Genomic DNA, 16,450 nt, shown 5'->3' on the forward strand with positions numbered 1-16,450 from the left:
TTAGTGATATACTTTACCCTGTAACAAAGTCGCTTTTCTGAGTAAGACATAAACAATATATAAACCGACTTGAAATTAAGATTGTCTTCCTTCTATATGAATAAATGTTTCCACTTTTCTTATATCGAGGTATGTTTTTATGTAAAAAAAAAAAGTTGTCCTTTTTTATTAACAATAAACTGTGACGCGGATATGTCATATAATCTTAAATCTTTGATTATATTTACCCTTTTACCAAAGTTTCATTTCTAAGCGGCACAAAAATAATACTCATCAGTCTCAAAATATTTGCCGCATTTTTAATTTACACGCCCATTAAGAAAGCATTTATAAGGGTAGCATTTTGACTGTTTTATCCTCTTAACATATTTCATCAAATTCTCTCTCCTTAATAAATATTTACTCCATTAATGTTGAAACCTCTTAAATGTTGGTATGTGAACTCACAAAATCGGCCCATTATGTAATTAATATAAGGGTAAAATGAAAAAAAAAACTATTAATTTTATCTTGGATAAATAAACGACAAATATTTTGAGACAAGTATTTTTATTTAGGACAACAAATATTTTGAGAGAGTATATATAAACTGACTTGAGATTAAGATTGTTTCCATTAATATGGATAAGATTGCCACTTTTCTTAAAACGAGGCGTTTTTCATATAAAGAAAGCTTATTATCTTACATTTACATTAAATAAAAAATAAATATATGAATGTATCTGCCTCATAAATAATAATTAATTAATATTCTTTATACTCCACTTTATATGATAATGTTACTAGGTAATCAATCAGCTATTTTTAATCGCATTTTTTCATATAATCTTCAAATAATTATTATAGTTCAATTTGTGAAGAAACCAAAAAAGCATTCAGTAAAAAAGGCTTTAATGAAAGCAAACTCATTAGATAATAAATTTGCGTTGCATTTGCTTATGGAGAGTGTATAGGGTAAAAACCGATATTACCGGTGGCAAGATACGATGTTGACATGTTGCAGGCGAAATGGATTAGGATGCAATTCTGTCGAGATCCCGAAGGAAAATACTTCATACGCGTCCGTAGCAAAGAATTCAGATCAATTGTCACGGAGAGGTTATGAGCACGAGACGTTACGTATCTGGTCCAAATATGCAGCCAAACATTATGCGTTTGTAATTAAGGAACATTTATTTATCATTATTGTCCATAATGAGGGAGCGATTCACGGCCTTTGGCTGCAGAATTATCACCTATAAAAGGAGCTCAATATCAATGTTAGAGGGCATCCAATTCTAGCTTAACAATTTACAATTTACGCATTCTAGAAAAATAGAATACAATTTACTTATTTTTGTTACGGTTGTAAAATGTTCATGAATGCTTGAAGTCTATCCTGGGACGACTTCATTGAGAGATTCCTCCGAGCTCAGACTATTCAGGCTAATTTTGTTACATTATTGCTTTAAGTTTACTTGATTTCATCATTTACCATTTATCGTTAGTACCATTTATAACAAATCAATCTACGTATCCTTTAGACCACTAAATTAATTCAACTGTACCTTTTGAGGGTAAATAGCTTGGCGCCCACCGTGGGCTAAGGATAATTGTGGTGTTGTTTTGTTGCTCTTGCTACTTTGCTAATCACTTCTAAATCCGTGGAATCAGATAAATGGTAGGCACTGAAGGTCAAACCAACACCCTTAACAATGAGTTGTTGAACAACACACTCGCCCAAGAAGTCGATCCGACTACTAGAGAAATTCGGGCAAGGAATGAATCTGTTGCTTCAACTCAAGGGTCAAAGCACACTGGGGATGATCTAACCCCAAACGATGATGTTGAAGGTGAAGTAAGGATCGTCGGGTCCGACTTGGTGAAAATCTTTGATCTGTTGGAAAAACAACAGAAGGCGATTGTGGATTTACAGAAGAAAGGTAGGACCAATGCAGGCACGGTAAACGGAAACACAGCTGTTAGGGCCGAGGATAAAAAAGAAGGTAGCGAAAGTGGTTCTAGAAATAATGAAGCACTGGAAATCATGAAGTATGTTTAGGCCTTATCTAATCGATTGGAGCAGAACGAAAAAGAGTTGACCAGTCGATTGGATCGAAATGAGAAGGAGTTCAAGGCGTTCAATACTCGGATAGATCAGATTTCGGGAGCACCACCGGTTTTGAAAGGACCAGATTCAAAGAGATATATCCAGTTGTCGTTCCCACCGAGTGCATCACCAAAGTTGATTCCCAAGAGGCTCAAAATCTTTGGACCTACCCAAACATGATGGAACAACATATCCTCAGGAGCATGTGACATCATACCTATGTGCAATGAAGGGCAACGACATGCACTAGACAAAATTGAATCGGTTTTATTAAAAATGTTTGGTGAAACATTGTCCAAAGGGACAATGACATGGTATTCTTTATTACCTTAGCATTCTGTTAACTCCTTTGAAATGCTTGCAGATGCTTCTATCAAAGTGCATGCCGGCGCAAAAAAGGTATCAGCTAGAAAGGCGGATGTCTTTAAAATAGCACAAGAGGGCATAGAGCTGTTGCGGGAGTTCATGATTAGGTTCCAAAGGAAGCACATGCTTTTGCCCGCGGTACTAGACAAATAGGCAGAGGAAGCTTTCACCCATGGTTTGAACCCAAAGAGCTCAAGTGCTTCTTTAAAATTAAAGGAGAACTTGTTGGAATTTCCTGCGACAACATGGGCAGATGTTCACAACCTGTATGAGTCAAGATTCGGGTGGAAGACGATCAGTTGGGGCCTTCAGCTGGATCAATGGGTCGCAATCTTTCATGACAAACCTAAAAGAAGTGTTGATTCTGAGTTAAGATCTTTGAGGGACGGGTATCAGCCTTATGGTCCGTCAGAAAGGTCTCATAAAGGTCAGAACGGGGTTGCAATAGTTAATATTCCCAACGTCCGAAAAGCCCTATTTTGAAAGACAGAGAGATCGAGGCCAAAGTAGCAGAAGTTTGCAGGTCAAAATCGGAGTGGGCGCTTCAACATCAAATAATATAAAAAATCCAAGATTATCTGAGTATAATTTTAATATCAATGTGGCTGGGTTGGTGGCAGCAATGGGCAAAATTACAGACATGAGATGGCCCAAGCCTATTCGATCAGTGTTACGGTTTACTTTTGCGCGAGGCATAAAAGCTATTTTGAATTTGTGGACTCTTTTGGATTTTATGTTCCTATAGAGTCGCCACCTAATTTATAAGGAAAATTAGAAAAATCCAAGTGAAAGGGTTTATTCAAACAAAGGTAAATCCTTTTAAACCAGAGTTCGAGGTAAGGGTTCTGGTGATTCTTCGGGGAAGGTGTTAAGACACCCTGATATTAAGAATCCGCAGAATGCGGTGGATCTACGAGCTTCAATGTGTGATTTGTAATTATTTGCTTAAAAATAGTTTAAAATCTTGTATATCATGTCATGGCATATCATTTAAAATACTTGGCAAAAACATCCTTTTTTTTTTGAAGAATTTAAATTCTTTTTTTGGGAAAATGCCTATAAGGTTTGAAATGATCATTTCATTTCCGGGCCAAAACACACCCAAGATTTCTCTTGAGTAGAGTTCCACTTAATTTTTGGTCCAAATGTTATGTCCCTTTTGCCTCTTATAAGTTTCATAACAAGTGCATCTCTATTTGTAAAAATGTCATATGATTTATACAAGTTTATAAAAGTTTCTATTTTTATTAGTTGAAGGCCAACCATATTCCATTTTTTGAATCTTTTCGTTTAACTTAGGGATAAGGCACTATTACCCCCCAGAACTATGCCAGAAGTTGCTACAACACACCTTACCTTTCCCTGGGTCCTATTACCCCCCTAAACTTACTTAAAACAGAATAATTACTCCCCTAAGCGCTGACGTGGCAAGGAGAGTGTGTTTTACTCTCTTTGGGAGAGTGAGAAGCATAAAAAAGGGGAAAATTAATTTTTTTTAATTAAAAATCTGTATTTTCTTAAAATATGAAAAACTGAATTGTTTTTTAATAAATATGAAAAATCCATTTTTTTTAGAAAATAAATCTGGAAAACTGAGTCTTCTTATTAAAAAATTTGGACTGAAAATTGATTATTTTTTTTTCTATATATGGAAATAAATCTGGTTTTCCAAATTTAGTTTTAAAAAATGGGGTTTCCACATTTAAAAAAATAATTAATTTTTCCACAACTTTATAAAAATTCAGTTTTTTCACATTTTGACAAGAAAAACACTTTTTTCCGGATTTTATTTGAAAAATAAAAGTGTCCTAAGAAAATGAAATCATGAAAATCAAGATTTTTTAAGAGATTTTAAAAAAATAATCAAATTTTCCATATTTTAAAAAATCCAGTTTTCCATATTTTAAAAAAATTCATGTTTTCAGCTTTGTTTTGTTTTGTTTTTTAAATGTGTTTTTAAAAAAATCAAATTTTTTCAGATTTTTTAAATATTTTAAAAAAAAACGGGTTTTAAAAATCATCTTTTTTAAAGAAAATTCAGTTTTTTAATTTAAACAAATCCATGCTTTCAGTTTTGTTTTTTTGGAAAAAAAAAAAAATCAGACGGGTTTTAAAAAACTCAAATTTTCTATTTTTTTTTATAAAAAAAACAGGTTTTAAAAGTCATTTTTTTTAAAAAAAATAATTCAGTTTTTAATTTTTTTTAATCCATGTTTTCAGTTTTATTTTTTTTTCTAAAAAAATGGGTTTTAAAAAAAAAAATCAAATTTTAATTTAAAAATCTTTTTTTTTAAAAGAAAATTCTGTTTTTTATTTAAAAAAAAAAATTGACACGTAAGCTGAATGTTTTTTTTTAAAATAAATAAATAAATACACATGTGGCAAGGAGAGTGTATGTCACTCTCCCATATGAGGGTGGGCATCAACATTTAGGGGGGTAATTATTCCGTTTTAAATAAGTTTAGGCGGATAATAAAATCCAGGAAAAGGTAAGGTGTGTTGTAGCAACTTCGGGTATAGTTCAGAGGGGTAATAGTGTCTTATCCCTTAACTTAAGTATAAGTAGGATTCCCTTTGTTTTGTTTTAAAGTGGGCTTGGCCTAAAGGAGTTTTAGAAAAATCCTTCAAGTTACTTGAAACCATTTGAAGTCCATTTCGAAGAGGCCTATTTTGAAATCAGATTTTTCTTTTGCTATCTTTTTGTAAACTCTTGAGTTGAAGAAGCAAAGTTGAATTTTTCTCAAAACATGTCCCATTTGCTTCCAGTTTTCAGAAAGTTTTAAGTTTGAGAAAAGTTAATCTTTTTTTCAAAAGTGTATCCTACTCTTTTCAGTTTTGGCTTTATAGAGAAAAGAACAAAATTTATCTTTTCATCATGTTTTTTGAAGGCATATTATCACTTATCTTTTGTTGGGTCCGAATTTGCAATAGCAACCAGGTTCCTATTCATTCTAGACGATATACGTATCGTTTGCCTAATTCAACTAAGTCATAACCAATCGGGTTTCAATATTTTACAAGCACTCGTTTACAACAATATTTACAAATACATGCATAAAAATAAAAGAAAGGGAAGGCCAGTGGGCCTACCGAACCCACCAGTTGACCATTTTCACCCATGGTTGGGCCTTCACTGTTAGATTCGAACTCAGGAGAAGGAAGAGGTGTTGGGACTCTGGCCCAACAAACCGAAGTCATGCAGGCTCGACCCAAATGGCCCACGTCACCGAGTTTCATGTAAAGGAGAGGGAAAAAGGAAAATGGAGGTTAGAGGGCATCTATACTTAATAACTAATTTAACGAGAATTTAAAACACTCAAACACAATCGCATATGTAAACATATATCAAGTATAGTCCGTTATATTCACTGAAATGATACAGTAAGAACCAAAACAGAAAAAAGAAGACAAGCCCAAATATATTCAAAAGAGAAACAACATGCCCAATATGATGTCGTGTACAAATAATAGCAAGAAAAGGCCCAAATTAATCTTTACGAGGAACAAATGAAGAGCAGGCCCAAATTGTCACTCAATACCAACATTCAAGTTAATCAATCTTTGTGATATACCATCAGTAGACACGATATACAGTCCAATATATACTAAGGTATACATAGAGTATGTATTTTGTATACCTAGTAATATTCTATCACAACAGTACATGATGAGAAGAGAAAAGGAGAAGGAAAGGAAGTTTAAAATAAGCAGGATCTGGCATTCATCTCAAATCAATATCAATACACCATACACACATATACAGAGAGTACACACTAATATACTTAGAATATTTACTCCTTTTGATCTTTCTTAAACATTGAAACTCAAGTTTTCCCTACTCAGGTGGTGAAAAGAAGCACACATAGTTTTGCAAACTCACATTAAAAAAGGGACTCAATGAGATTAAGCCTTCTTAAAGAATTCAAATCAAGGGTAGACTAGTACAACATACATTTTAAGGCCTAATGGAAAACAGGTGCAGATCTTTGCACAGGTCAACCCACAGTCAAGCACACACATGACATGCTAAATGGCAAAAGGGTTTACAGACACAAACTGAAGTGATTCAGACAAAGAGTAGTCGTATGAAGTAAAAGCATTCCAAAGAGAGCTAAAGAAAACAAATACAGGTCCTAGCATAGGTTAAGATTCATGCACAAGCATAATAGTATGGTAATCAATTCTATGGGGTGACATCAGTTATTACTTAATGACTTCCATAAGAAAAGGAGAGAAAAGTAAAAAAGGATCATGCAGATTCATAGCAAAGGTATTGCTTACTCAGCATCATGCAAGTCTTTTTAGGCATTCAAAATCAATATCATATATTAGATCACACTGACAGTCTAAAATCCTAGATGTTGATCACATACTTGTTCTTTTTAAAGATAGGCACAATAGAACATAAGTTATCTAAACATATTTTAGGCAAATGAACAAGCATTAGATGGCGGCAAGATAAAATACACTTCAAAACACTGAGAAGAGGAGGTAAACTACACAAATACATTTATTGTCTTGTATACAGACCTCAGGACCCCATTTTTATCATGCAAATCACATAGTCCTCTTATTTAGGGCTTACTGAAACCTTAGAGGGGTCCCATAGAGTTGAAATTCAATAAGGAGGAATCTCAGCAGCCTAGCATAGGCAGTACTAGGCTGAGTGAAACTCAAAGCCTTTCCTATACCCTTCGTAGCCCTAGGATAATCACTCCCTACCTTTTTATAAATCAAGTAACGGCCTCATAAGTTCCCTTTACTTAGGTGATCCTAAGCAATTTCATTATTTACCCTTGAATGAACCAGACTACTTTAGTTTATCATGACAAGGCAAACATTTAACCTCTTAAACTCCCAACTGTTAAAATAACAACTTCCACTCAGACAAACAGGGCAGTACCAATCATGGGCCATTTTTAACCAAATTCTTTACCATAAGCAATGGACATTTCCATATTGACCAGCAAACAAGCATCACAGTATCCAGGCAAACAATGCAATCATTTTTAGTTATCAGAGAAGGTCATTTGAAATAAGGTTTGTGTCTTTTGAACTTAACTACTTAGTTACAGTTTCAATCACACTTTGCTACTATCAAACAACTTTAGAAAGAGAGAAAGGCAAAGCATATACTCCATGTATTATCCCCATAGTATAAGAAAACTACCAAAGCCTTGGACACACACTAATAGGCTGGCCACGTTACTTCATATTAAGATTAACTTATGGGAGAAAAAGGTAGTTTATTCCATATGGTGATTAGGATTAAAAAAACACCAATTTTAAACACTGAAGCCCATTTAAACACTCAATATACAAGGATTACACATGAATTGAAGACATGCTTGAATCAAACAGAGATGACCACTTGCATATATTTGAACTAATCCACTAACACAATGCTCATCATCAACAAACCATATATAGGCATGGTTCCTCAAATAAGAATGAATTGGCACATAAATTAATATATCAAAGCTAAACTAACTAAACAAAGCTAGCACAAAATCATGAATCAAGTAAACTAACTCACATGCTAAGTTGACTAAAGGCTTTACATGCTGGTTATTAAGCATGGACACTAAATCAGTTCTAAGTTAAAACAGGCTAAGCAAATACACCAGTCCAGCATATACATAGCTAAGTACATAAGCATACACATGCTAAACAACTTATTAGACAACTGTTAAATCCAATAAGGCATACAAAAACACTTATAAACATGCTGATAGTCTAGGACTAGGTTGAACAAACACATAGTTAAAGCAGTAATGGGAACTCAACTTAACATGCTTGTAATCACTTTAAGCAGACATAGCATTAACCACAACCTAAACCACATCAAAGTTGCACAATATACTAATGATTGGGCTAGTTACATACTGAACAGGGATTAAGCTAAACTATAAACATGTTGATGATTAATATAACACATATTTAGTTAAACAACATTTAAATCAAACTAAACTAAACTAAACTAAGTAGGCATGCCAATAATTACTAGCTAAACCAAAGTAATCACAAATGAAACACTCAAAGCATATAAGACCTACTAGTAGTTAGGTTAACAGTTTAATTGCATATTTGTTAGGTTAAACAGTTTAATTGCATATTTGTTATGTTAACCTAACAAATATGCAATTAAACGTTACACCTCATTTTCGCTTACGTTAAAGTTTCATTTTAAGTCTGTTGTCGTAGGTTCGTATTGAGAATTAATTGGGGAGTTGTGTATGAGGACTATGGGTGCATATCGAAGATATATAAGCTTAAACATGTTTGGAAAGAGTATGAAGGTTAGACGTTAAACGAATCGGAAAGAATATGTTTCGTCGGAAAATCGAAAGAGGGCAATTCCACGATTTGTTTCACGGTCCGTGGAGTATTCCACGGCCGTGAAAAAGAGGAAGCAAGCACCATGAATTGGTGGCAGTGGGGTGGATCCACTGGAACAGTTTCACAGCCACTTTCATGGCCCGTGAAATAATTCACTGTCTGTGAAAGTGAATCGTGGAATTGAGGCGGTGGAAATTTTTTCTTTTGTTATAAATTAAGTAGCACGACTTGGGGCTTATTGTTTTTTTAAAAAAAACAGATCCCTATTGACCCTCTAAGATCTCTCAAACATCCCAAATCATTCCAAACCAATACAAGAGAAGATCAAGTTCTAAATCCGCAACTAGTTCATGGAAGATGGTTGTTCTTGCTTCTACTTGAAGTTGTGGTGACTAAGTCTTGAAGAAAGTTTTGTGTAGCTAAAGTTCTTTAAGTATCAGGTATGTTCTTCATCTTATTTCTTATGTTGAGTTGATTTGAGGGTTTAGCAAGTCTTAAAAGTGAAGAGAATTATGGCAGAAAGGTTATAAGGTATTACGTTGAAGTTGATGGCTATGGACTGATTTTGAAAGGGAGTTTTAGATTGATTTGAGTCTAGTTTGAAAAATATCTCTTGACTATGGTATTGTTGATGTTGATAATCTATGGTATTGTTGATGTTGATAATCTATGGTATTGTTGATGTTGATAATAATGTTTGAGAGTTGTTTTGGAGTTTGGTGGAAGTAGGTGACATAGGGAAAATGCTGCCCAAATTTCATTAACTCACCTACTAAATTGATTTGACCTTATGAGTGTTTCAATGACTTAACCTTAGTGTGAATCATCTTGAATGTAGGTTTGCAAGCTCGAGAGGATAGAAGTTGAGGGGTTAAGTAGATGACGAGGTATGTTAAGGCCGTCCCTTTCTTTTTTATGGCATGATCATATTGATACAAGCTTACACAAATGATATTCATAGTGACTCCACTCTTAGAAATGTTAGGAGCTTATGTTCTTGATCCTCTTATGATATTATTGATTTTTGTATCATTATTATTGATCTCTTCTCATGGTTATTAATCTTGTCTTATTGTTGTTGATCTCATTTTATGGTTATTGATCCTTCAAGGTGAGATATGTTGACGATGATAGTTCCATAATGGTAATCGGAGGTTTACCGACCTTACTTCACTCCGATAGAGTCGTAACGTTTCTTTGAGCTCTCATGCATGATTTATATATATTTATCTATTTTATGACACCAAGCCGCGCTATAGTCAGCCGGGTATGGCACCTATTTTGTACACCACTACAGTTGGGTACGGTAACACCGAGCCTATTATGGCCGGGTAAGATGACACCGAGCTTTATTATTGCCGGGTACAGTATTATAGATCCAGGTTCTATGTTGTCGTATGTTACTCCTTTTATTACTAGTCAGTTTGGGGTGAAAACCGGAGTCGATTAAAACTTTTGAGGTGTCTACACCCGTTGGTGATCCAGTGATAGCTAGACAGGGATACAAAGACTGTGTAGTTATAGTCTGTGATCATCATACTATAGCAGATTTGATTGAATTAGACATGGTAGACTTTGATGTCCTTATGGGTATAGATTGGTTAGCCTCTTGTTATGCTAATGTTGATTGTAGAACGAAGATGGCTCGATTTTACTTTCCAGGAGAGCCAATTCTAGAGTGGAAGGGTAATAAAGCATCGCCGAGGGCTAGGTTTATTTCCTATCTCAAGGCAAGGAAGATGATTGCCAAAGGTTGTATATATTATATAGTCTGGGTTTGAGATGTAGAAGCAAAGCCACCGACTCTCCAGCCTGTCCCAGTGGTTAATGAGTTTCCAGATGTATTTTCGGATGAGCTTGTGTCTTCCACCAGAGCGGAAGATTGATTTTGGCATTGACGTATTACCAGATACTCAGCTAATATCTATTCCTCCTTATAGGATAGTGCCTGCTGAGTTGAGAGAATTAAAGGAGCAGTTGAAGGACTTACTTGAGAAAGGCTTTATCAGGCCTAGTACGTCACCGTGGGGAGCACCAGTGTTATTTGTGAGAAATAAATACGGTTCCCTGTGAATGTGTATTGATTACAGGTAGTTAAATAAGGTGACAATAAAGAATAAGTATCCACTTTCGAGGATTGATGATTTATTTAATCAGTTATAGGGTGCTTAATGGTTCTCAAAGATAGATTTGAGATCAGGGTATCACCAAGTGAGGGTTAGAGAGAAGGACATTCCGAATACAGCATTCAGAACCAGATATGGTCACTTCAAATTTCATGTAATGTCGTTTGGCTTGACAAATGCACTGGCGGTATTTATGGATTTGATGAACAATGTATTCAAGCCTTTCTTAGATCTGTTCGTGATTGTGTTTATTGATGATATTTGGGTGTATTCTCGATCAAAGGCAGAGCATGCAGATCATTTACGTGCCGTCCTTAAAGTTCTTTAGACTCAGAAGGTGTATACAAAGTTCTCTAAATGTGAGTTCTGGTTGAACTCGTGACTTTTCTAGGGAATATTATTTTAGATGAGGGTATCAGGGTAGATACGCAGAAGATTGAAGCCACGAAGACTTGGCCGAGACCCACAACACCCACGGAGGTTCATAGTTTTTTGGATTTGACAGGTTATTACAGGAGATTTGTAGAAGGCTTTTCTTCCATTTCTGCACCACTGACGAAGCTGACCTAGAAATCAGCTAAGTTCCAGTTGACCGATGCCTGTGAGCATAGTTTTCAGGAATTGAAGAACAGATTGACCTCGGCACCAGTTCTGACACTTCCAGAAGGATCGAAAGGCTATGTTATTTATTGTGATGTTTCCGGTATTGGGTTAGGTTGTGTGTTGATGCAACACGGTAAGGTTATAGCTTATGCCTCAAGGCAGTCATGGAAGCATGAGAAAAACTATCCAACACATAATCTAGAGTTAGCTGCGGTGATTCATGCATTGAAGATATGGAGGAATTACTTGTATGGAGTTCATGTTGATATTTATACAGACCATAAGAGCCTTCAGTATATCTTCAAGAAGAAGGTGTTGGATGCCCTTAGCCGCAGATCTATGGGTAGCTTGTCTTATGTTCAGCTAGAGAACAGGGAACTAGTTTGTGAGCTTCAATAGTTAGCTAGCCTAGGAGTTCGATTATTAGACTCAGGCGATACAGGGGTTACTATCCAAGATTCAACAGTCTTATCTTTAGTAGTTGAGGTTAAGGAGCGGCAGTACGAGAATCCTATGTTAGTTCATTATAGATACACAACCCCTCAGAAGAAGAAGTTACCCTTTTAGATTTCTGTAGATGGAGTTCTTAGATATTGAGGCAGATTATGTGTTCCTGATGTTCTAGGGTTACATCATCAGATTATGAGAGAGGCTCATTAATCTCGATATTCTATTCACCCGGGAATGACGAAGATGTATCATGATATCAAGGAAGTTTATTGGTGGGATGGAATGAAGAAAGACATAGCAGAGTTTGTAGCCCAGTGTCCTAACTGTCAACAAGTGAAGATTGAGCATCAGAAGGCTGGTGGATTATTGTAGGCTAGTGAGATTCCGATTTGGAAATAGGAAGTGATTAATATAAATTTCTTTACAGGCTTTCCCCGTTGTCAGTGTAAGTTTGATTCTATATGGGTGATTGATGATAGACTTACAAAATCAGCTCATTTTCTGCCTATCACGACTACTTACTCAGCCGAGGATTATGCGAAGATTTATATTAAGGAAATAGTACGATTTCATGGTGTTTTGGTATCCATCATCTCCGACAGGGGTGCGCAGTTTACAGCTAACTTCTGGAGATCCTTCCAGAAGGGTTTGGAAACTTAGGTGAGTCTTAGCACATCATTTCATCCCCAAACAGACGGGCATGCTAAGCGTAGTATTCAAACCCTCGAGGATATGCTACGGGCATATGTGATAGACTTCAGAGGTAGCTGGGATGACTATTTTCCACTTATCAAATTTGCGTATAATAATAGCTATCATTCGAGTATCCAGATGGCCCCGTATAAAGCTTTGTATCGGCGAAAGTGTAGGTCACCAATTTGATGGTTCAAAGTGGGGGAATCTAAGTTAGTAGGGCCAGATTTGATCTAGCAAGCGGTGGAGAAGGTCAAGCTTATTCAGGATCGATTATTGGCAGCTCAGAGTCATAGAAAGTCTTATGCAGATAATTGCTAACGAGACTTAGAATTCCTGGTTGATGATTGGGTATTCCTGAAAGTATCGCCTATGAAAGGCGTTATGAGATTTAGTAAGAAGGGTAAGCTTAGTCCTCGGTATATTAGGCCTTACAGGATTGTACGTAGAGTGGTACAAGTGGCCTACGAATTAGATCTGCCACGAAACTTAGAGTCAGTTCATCCTATTTTTCATGTATTGGTGCTTCATAAGTGTATCAGAGACCCTTCCAAAGTCGTACCTATTGATGATGTTCTGTTTACCGAGCTATTGTCATACGAAGAGGTTCCTATTGCTATTCTAGATAGACAGGTTCAGATATTGAGGACTAAAGATATAGCTTCAATGAAAGTCCTTTGGAGGAATCGAATTGTCTAGGAGATGACTTGGGAAGCTGAGAAAGATATGAGATCCAGGTATCCGCACTTGTTTCCACTCCCAGAGGAGGTCCAGACAGAGACACCATTGCCTTCAGGTGCATAATGTTTCATTTGTTATAATTACTAGTCGTGTGAGGCAATTATTGTTATTGCTTGTAATGGACCTATGTGGCATTGTATACTTTAGGTTGTTGTGTCAGATTGGTAGTGGTACAGCTACAGGAAACTCTGCCAAAATATTTTTTTAAGACCCCTAGGAATTTAACATTCGAGGACGAATATTCTTAAAGGGCGAAGAATGTTACACCTCGTTTTCGCGTACGTTAAAGTTTCATTTTAAGTCGGTTGCCGTAGGTTCGTATTAAGAATTAAATGGGGAGTTGTGTATGAGGACTATGGGTGCATATCAGAGATATATAAGCTGTTAAACATTTTTGGAAAAAAGTACGAAGGTTAGACGTTGAACGAATTGGAAAGAATACTGATACAAACTTACACAAATGATATTCATAATGACTCCACTCTTAGAAATGTTAGGAGCTTATGTTCTTGATCCTCTTATGATATTATTGATTTTTGTCTCATTATTATTGATCTCGTTTCCTGGTTATTGATCTTGTCTTATTGTTTTTGATCTCATTTTATGGTTAATGATCCTTTAAGGTGAGATATGTTGACGATGATAGATCCATAATGGTAATCGGAGGTTTACCGATCTTATGTCACTCCGATAAAGTCGTAACGTTTCATTGTGCTCTCATGTATGCTTTCTATGTATGTATCTATTTTATGACACTACGCTATATTCGGCTGGGTACGGTACCTATTGTGCACACCACTGCAGTTGGGTACTGTATCACCGAGCCTATTATGGCCGGGTATGATGACACCGAGCCTTATTATGGCCGGGTATGGTATTATGATGGTATGATATATGTATGAAAATGTTTTTTTAAAAGGAAAGCATGCATGTCATCCGCCTTCAGAGGCATTCAGATGTACAGGTTATCTCTCTTTTGTTTCATGTTTCTTCCTTGTCTTTACTATATTGTTATTCATGCCTTACATACTCGGTACATTATTCGTACTAATATCCTTTTGTTTGTGGACGCTGCGTTCATGCCTGCAGGTAGACAGGAAGACGGTTTAGACCCTTAGGCTGCCTTCTCAGCGATTGTACTGGAGCACTCTACTTGTTCTGGAGTTGCAGTCTAGCTTGGTATGATCCTGTTGTGTACATACGTGTATGGCGAGGTCCTGCACCGTCCCTATTATGTTTTGTACTCTAGTAGAGGCTCGTAGACAGATATGCACAGTTAGATGTCCTATGGCCTCCTCGGTCTACATTTGGTTGTATTATTATTTTGATAGCCTTGTCGGCATGTATACTTGGGTTTAGCTTGATAACGTGTGTGTGTGTGTGTGTGTGTGTGTCTCTCTCTCTCTCTCTCTCTCTCTCTCTATATATATATATATATATATATATATATATATATATATATATATATATATATATATCGTTTGGGCTTGTTTTCCTCTCAGCTTATGATATCTATGAGTTAGCGTCATGGCCCTCCGATTAGGTTGTGACATAAACAGTGGTCAAACCAATCTTAAACATGTTAGTGAACATATCACATAATTAAATATTGACTAAATTAACACATATAACTATTAAGCTAAAACTATCTAAATAATTAATGCTAAACTAAACTAACCAAGCTAAACTAAACTAAACACATATATTAACAAGCATACACTAATCACACAAACATATAACAAGCAAAAACATACAAAATACTAAAATAAATAAGAGGAAAGAGGTTTACCTCTTCTTTGTGCAACCTTGTCGAGAATTGAAATTGGAGATCCTTGCACTCTTCAACCCTGAGACTCAACCACAAAAACAAATAATTTTTTAGACTAAAAATCCCAATTAGCTAAAAGTTTCAGCTAAAGCTAAAACCCTAATTAAATTGGGGACTATGATCTATTAAAAAAAAGACTTGTATCAATTTTTCTCGAATTTGAGACTTTTCTCTCTCTGTGTGTGTGTAGAGTAGGAGGTCCTTTATATAGGCTCCAAAAATCCCAAGTTTCAGTTTATCAACCGATGTGGGACTTGTAGGTTTTTGAGGAATTCATCTTGAATCTTTGTGGTTTGTTGAAAACCAATAGAAATCGTTGAAAACCCAGAGCAAAATGACAAAATTAATTAAAGAATTTGTCCTTGTTTGCCGTAGAATACAGAAAAGTAGAAGAGAGAGTATAGGATTTTACTGTGTTTGGTTACACTGCGGTAGAGAGAGGGTAAAACATTAATTGCTAGACTTGAAACAAACATGCGGACCACGTACTGCATAAAGCAAAAGTGTTTGAAGAATTTGCCATTTCTGGTGCTGATGATCGAATAAAGAGATGGAATTGGGTGGCGGCGTTAGGGTTTCTCTTGGAACCCTTCGTTTCTACCAAATGAAACGTTATAGGGGTCATTTGGTATACTTGTTCGTAGAATGGGTGAGGCTTGGGCCGGGTCTTGTCCTTCTTGGACTAAGCCTGGCCGAGTTTAAAGGGTCTCTGGCCCAAAATAATATTTGCATATATATATATATATATATAATGAATACATACATATATATGTATATGTATATAATGAAGGCCAATTCTTTTCAAAGGTGGCCATTAATTAAAATCCCAATTTAAATCAAGCATTTCAACTATAGCCATAATTAAAATGTAACCATTAAATACTTATTTCAAAATTGACCATAATTGAGAATGCAACAGCTAATTAATCATTTTAATTATGACCTCAATTAATCACATAACTAAAATAAAATCAACAATTTCAATTTTAACTGTAATTAAAGTATAGAAAAAATTTTGGCCTTTTCCATTTTAACCACGATTATCGCATAAATTGATTTGCTAATTTTAATTTTAACCATTTTAAAAGGAATTGCAATTGAAGTTAAACAAATTGTTAAATTTGAGACGTAATTGAATTATTTATTCAATTATTCAACTTTCTTGACTTAACAGAGTAAAATATTTATCAATCGACTATTAAACAGTTTTAAACA

This window comes from Lycium ferocissimum, unplaced genomic scaffold (assembly GCF_029784015.1).
Source record: "Lycium ferocissimum isolate CSIRO_LF1 unplaced genomic scaffold, AGI_CSIRO_Lferr_CH_V1 ctg2923, whole genome shotgun sequence".
Lineage (NCBI taxonomy): Eukaryota > Viridiplantae > Streptophyta > Magnoliopsida > Solanales > Solanaceae > Lycium > Lycium ferocissimum.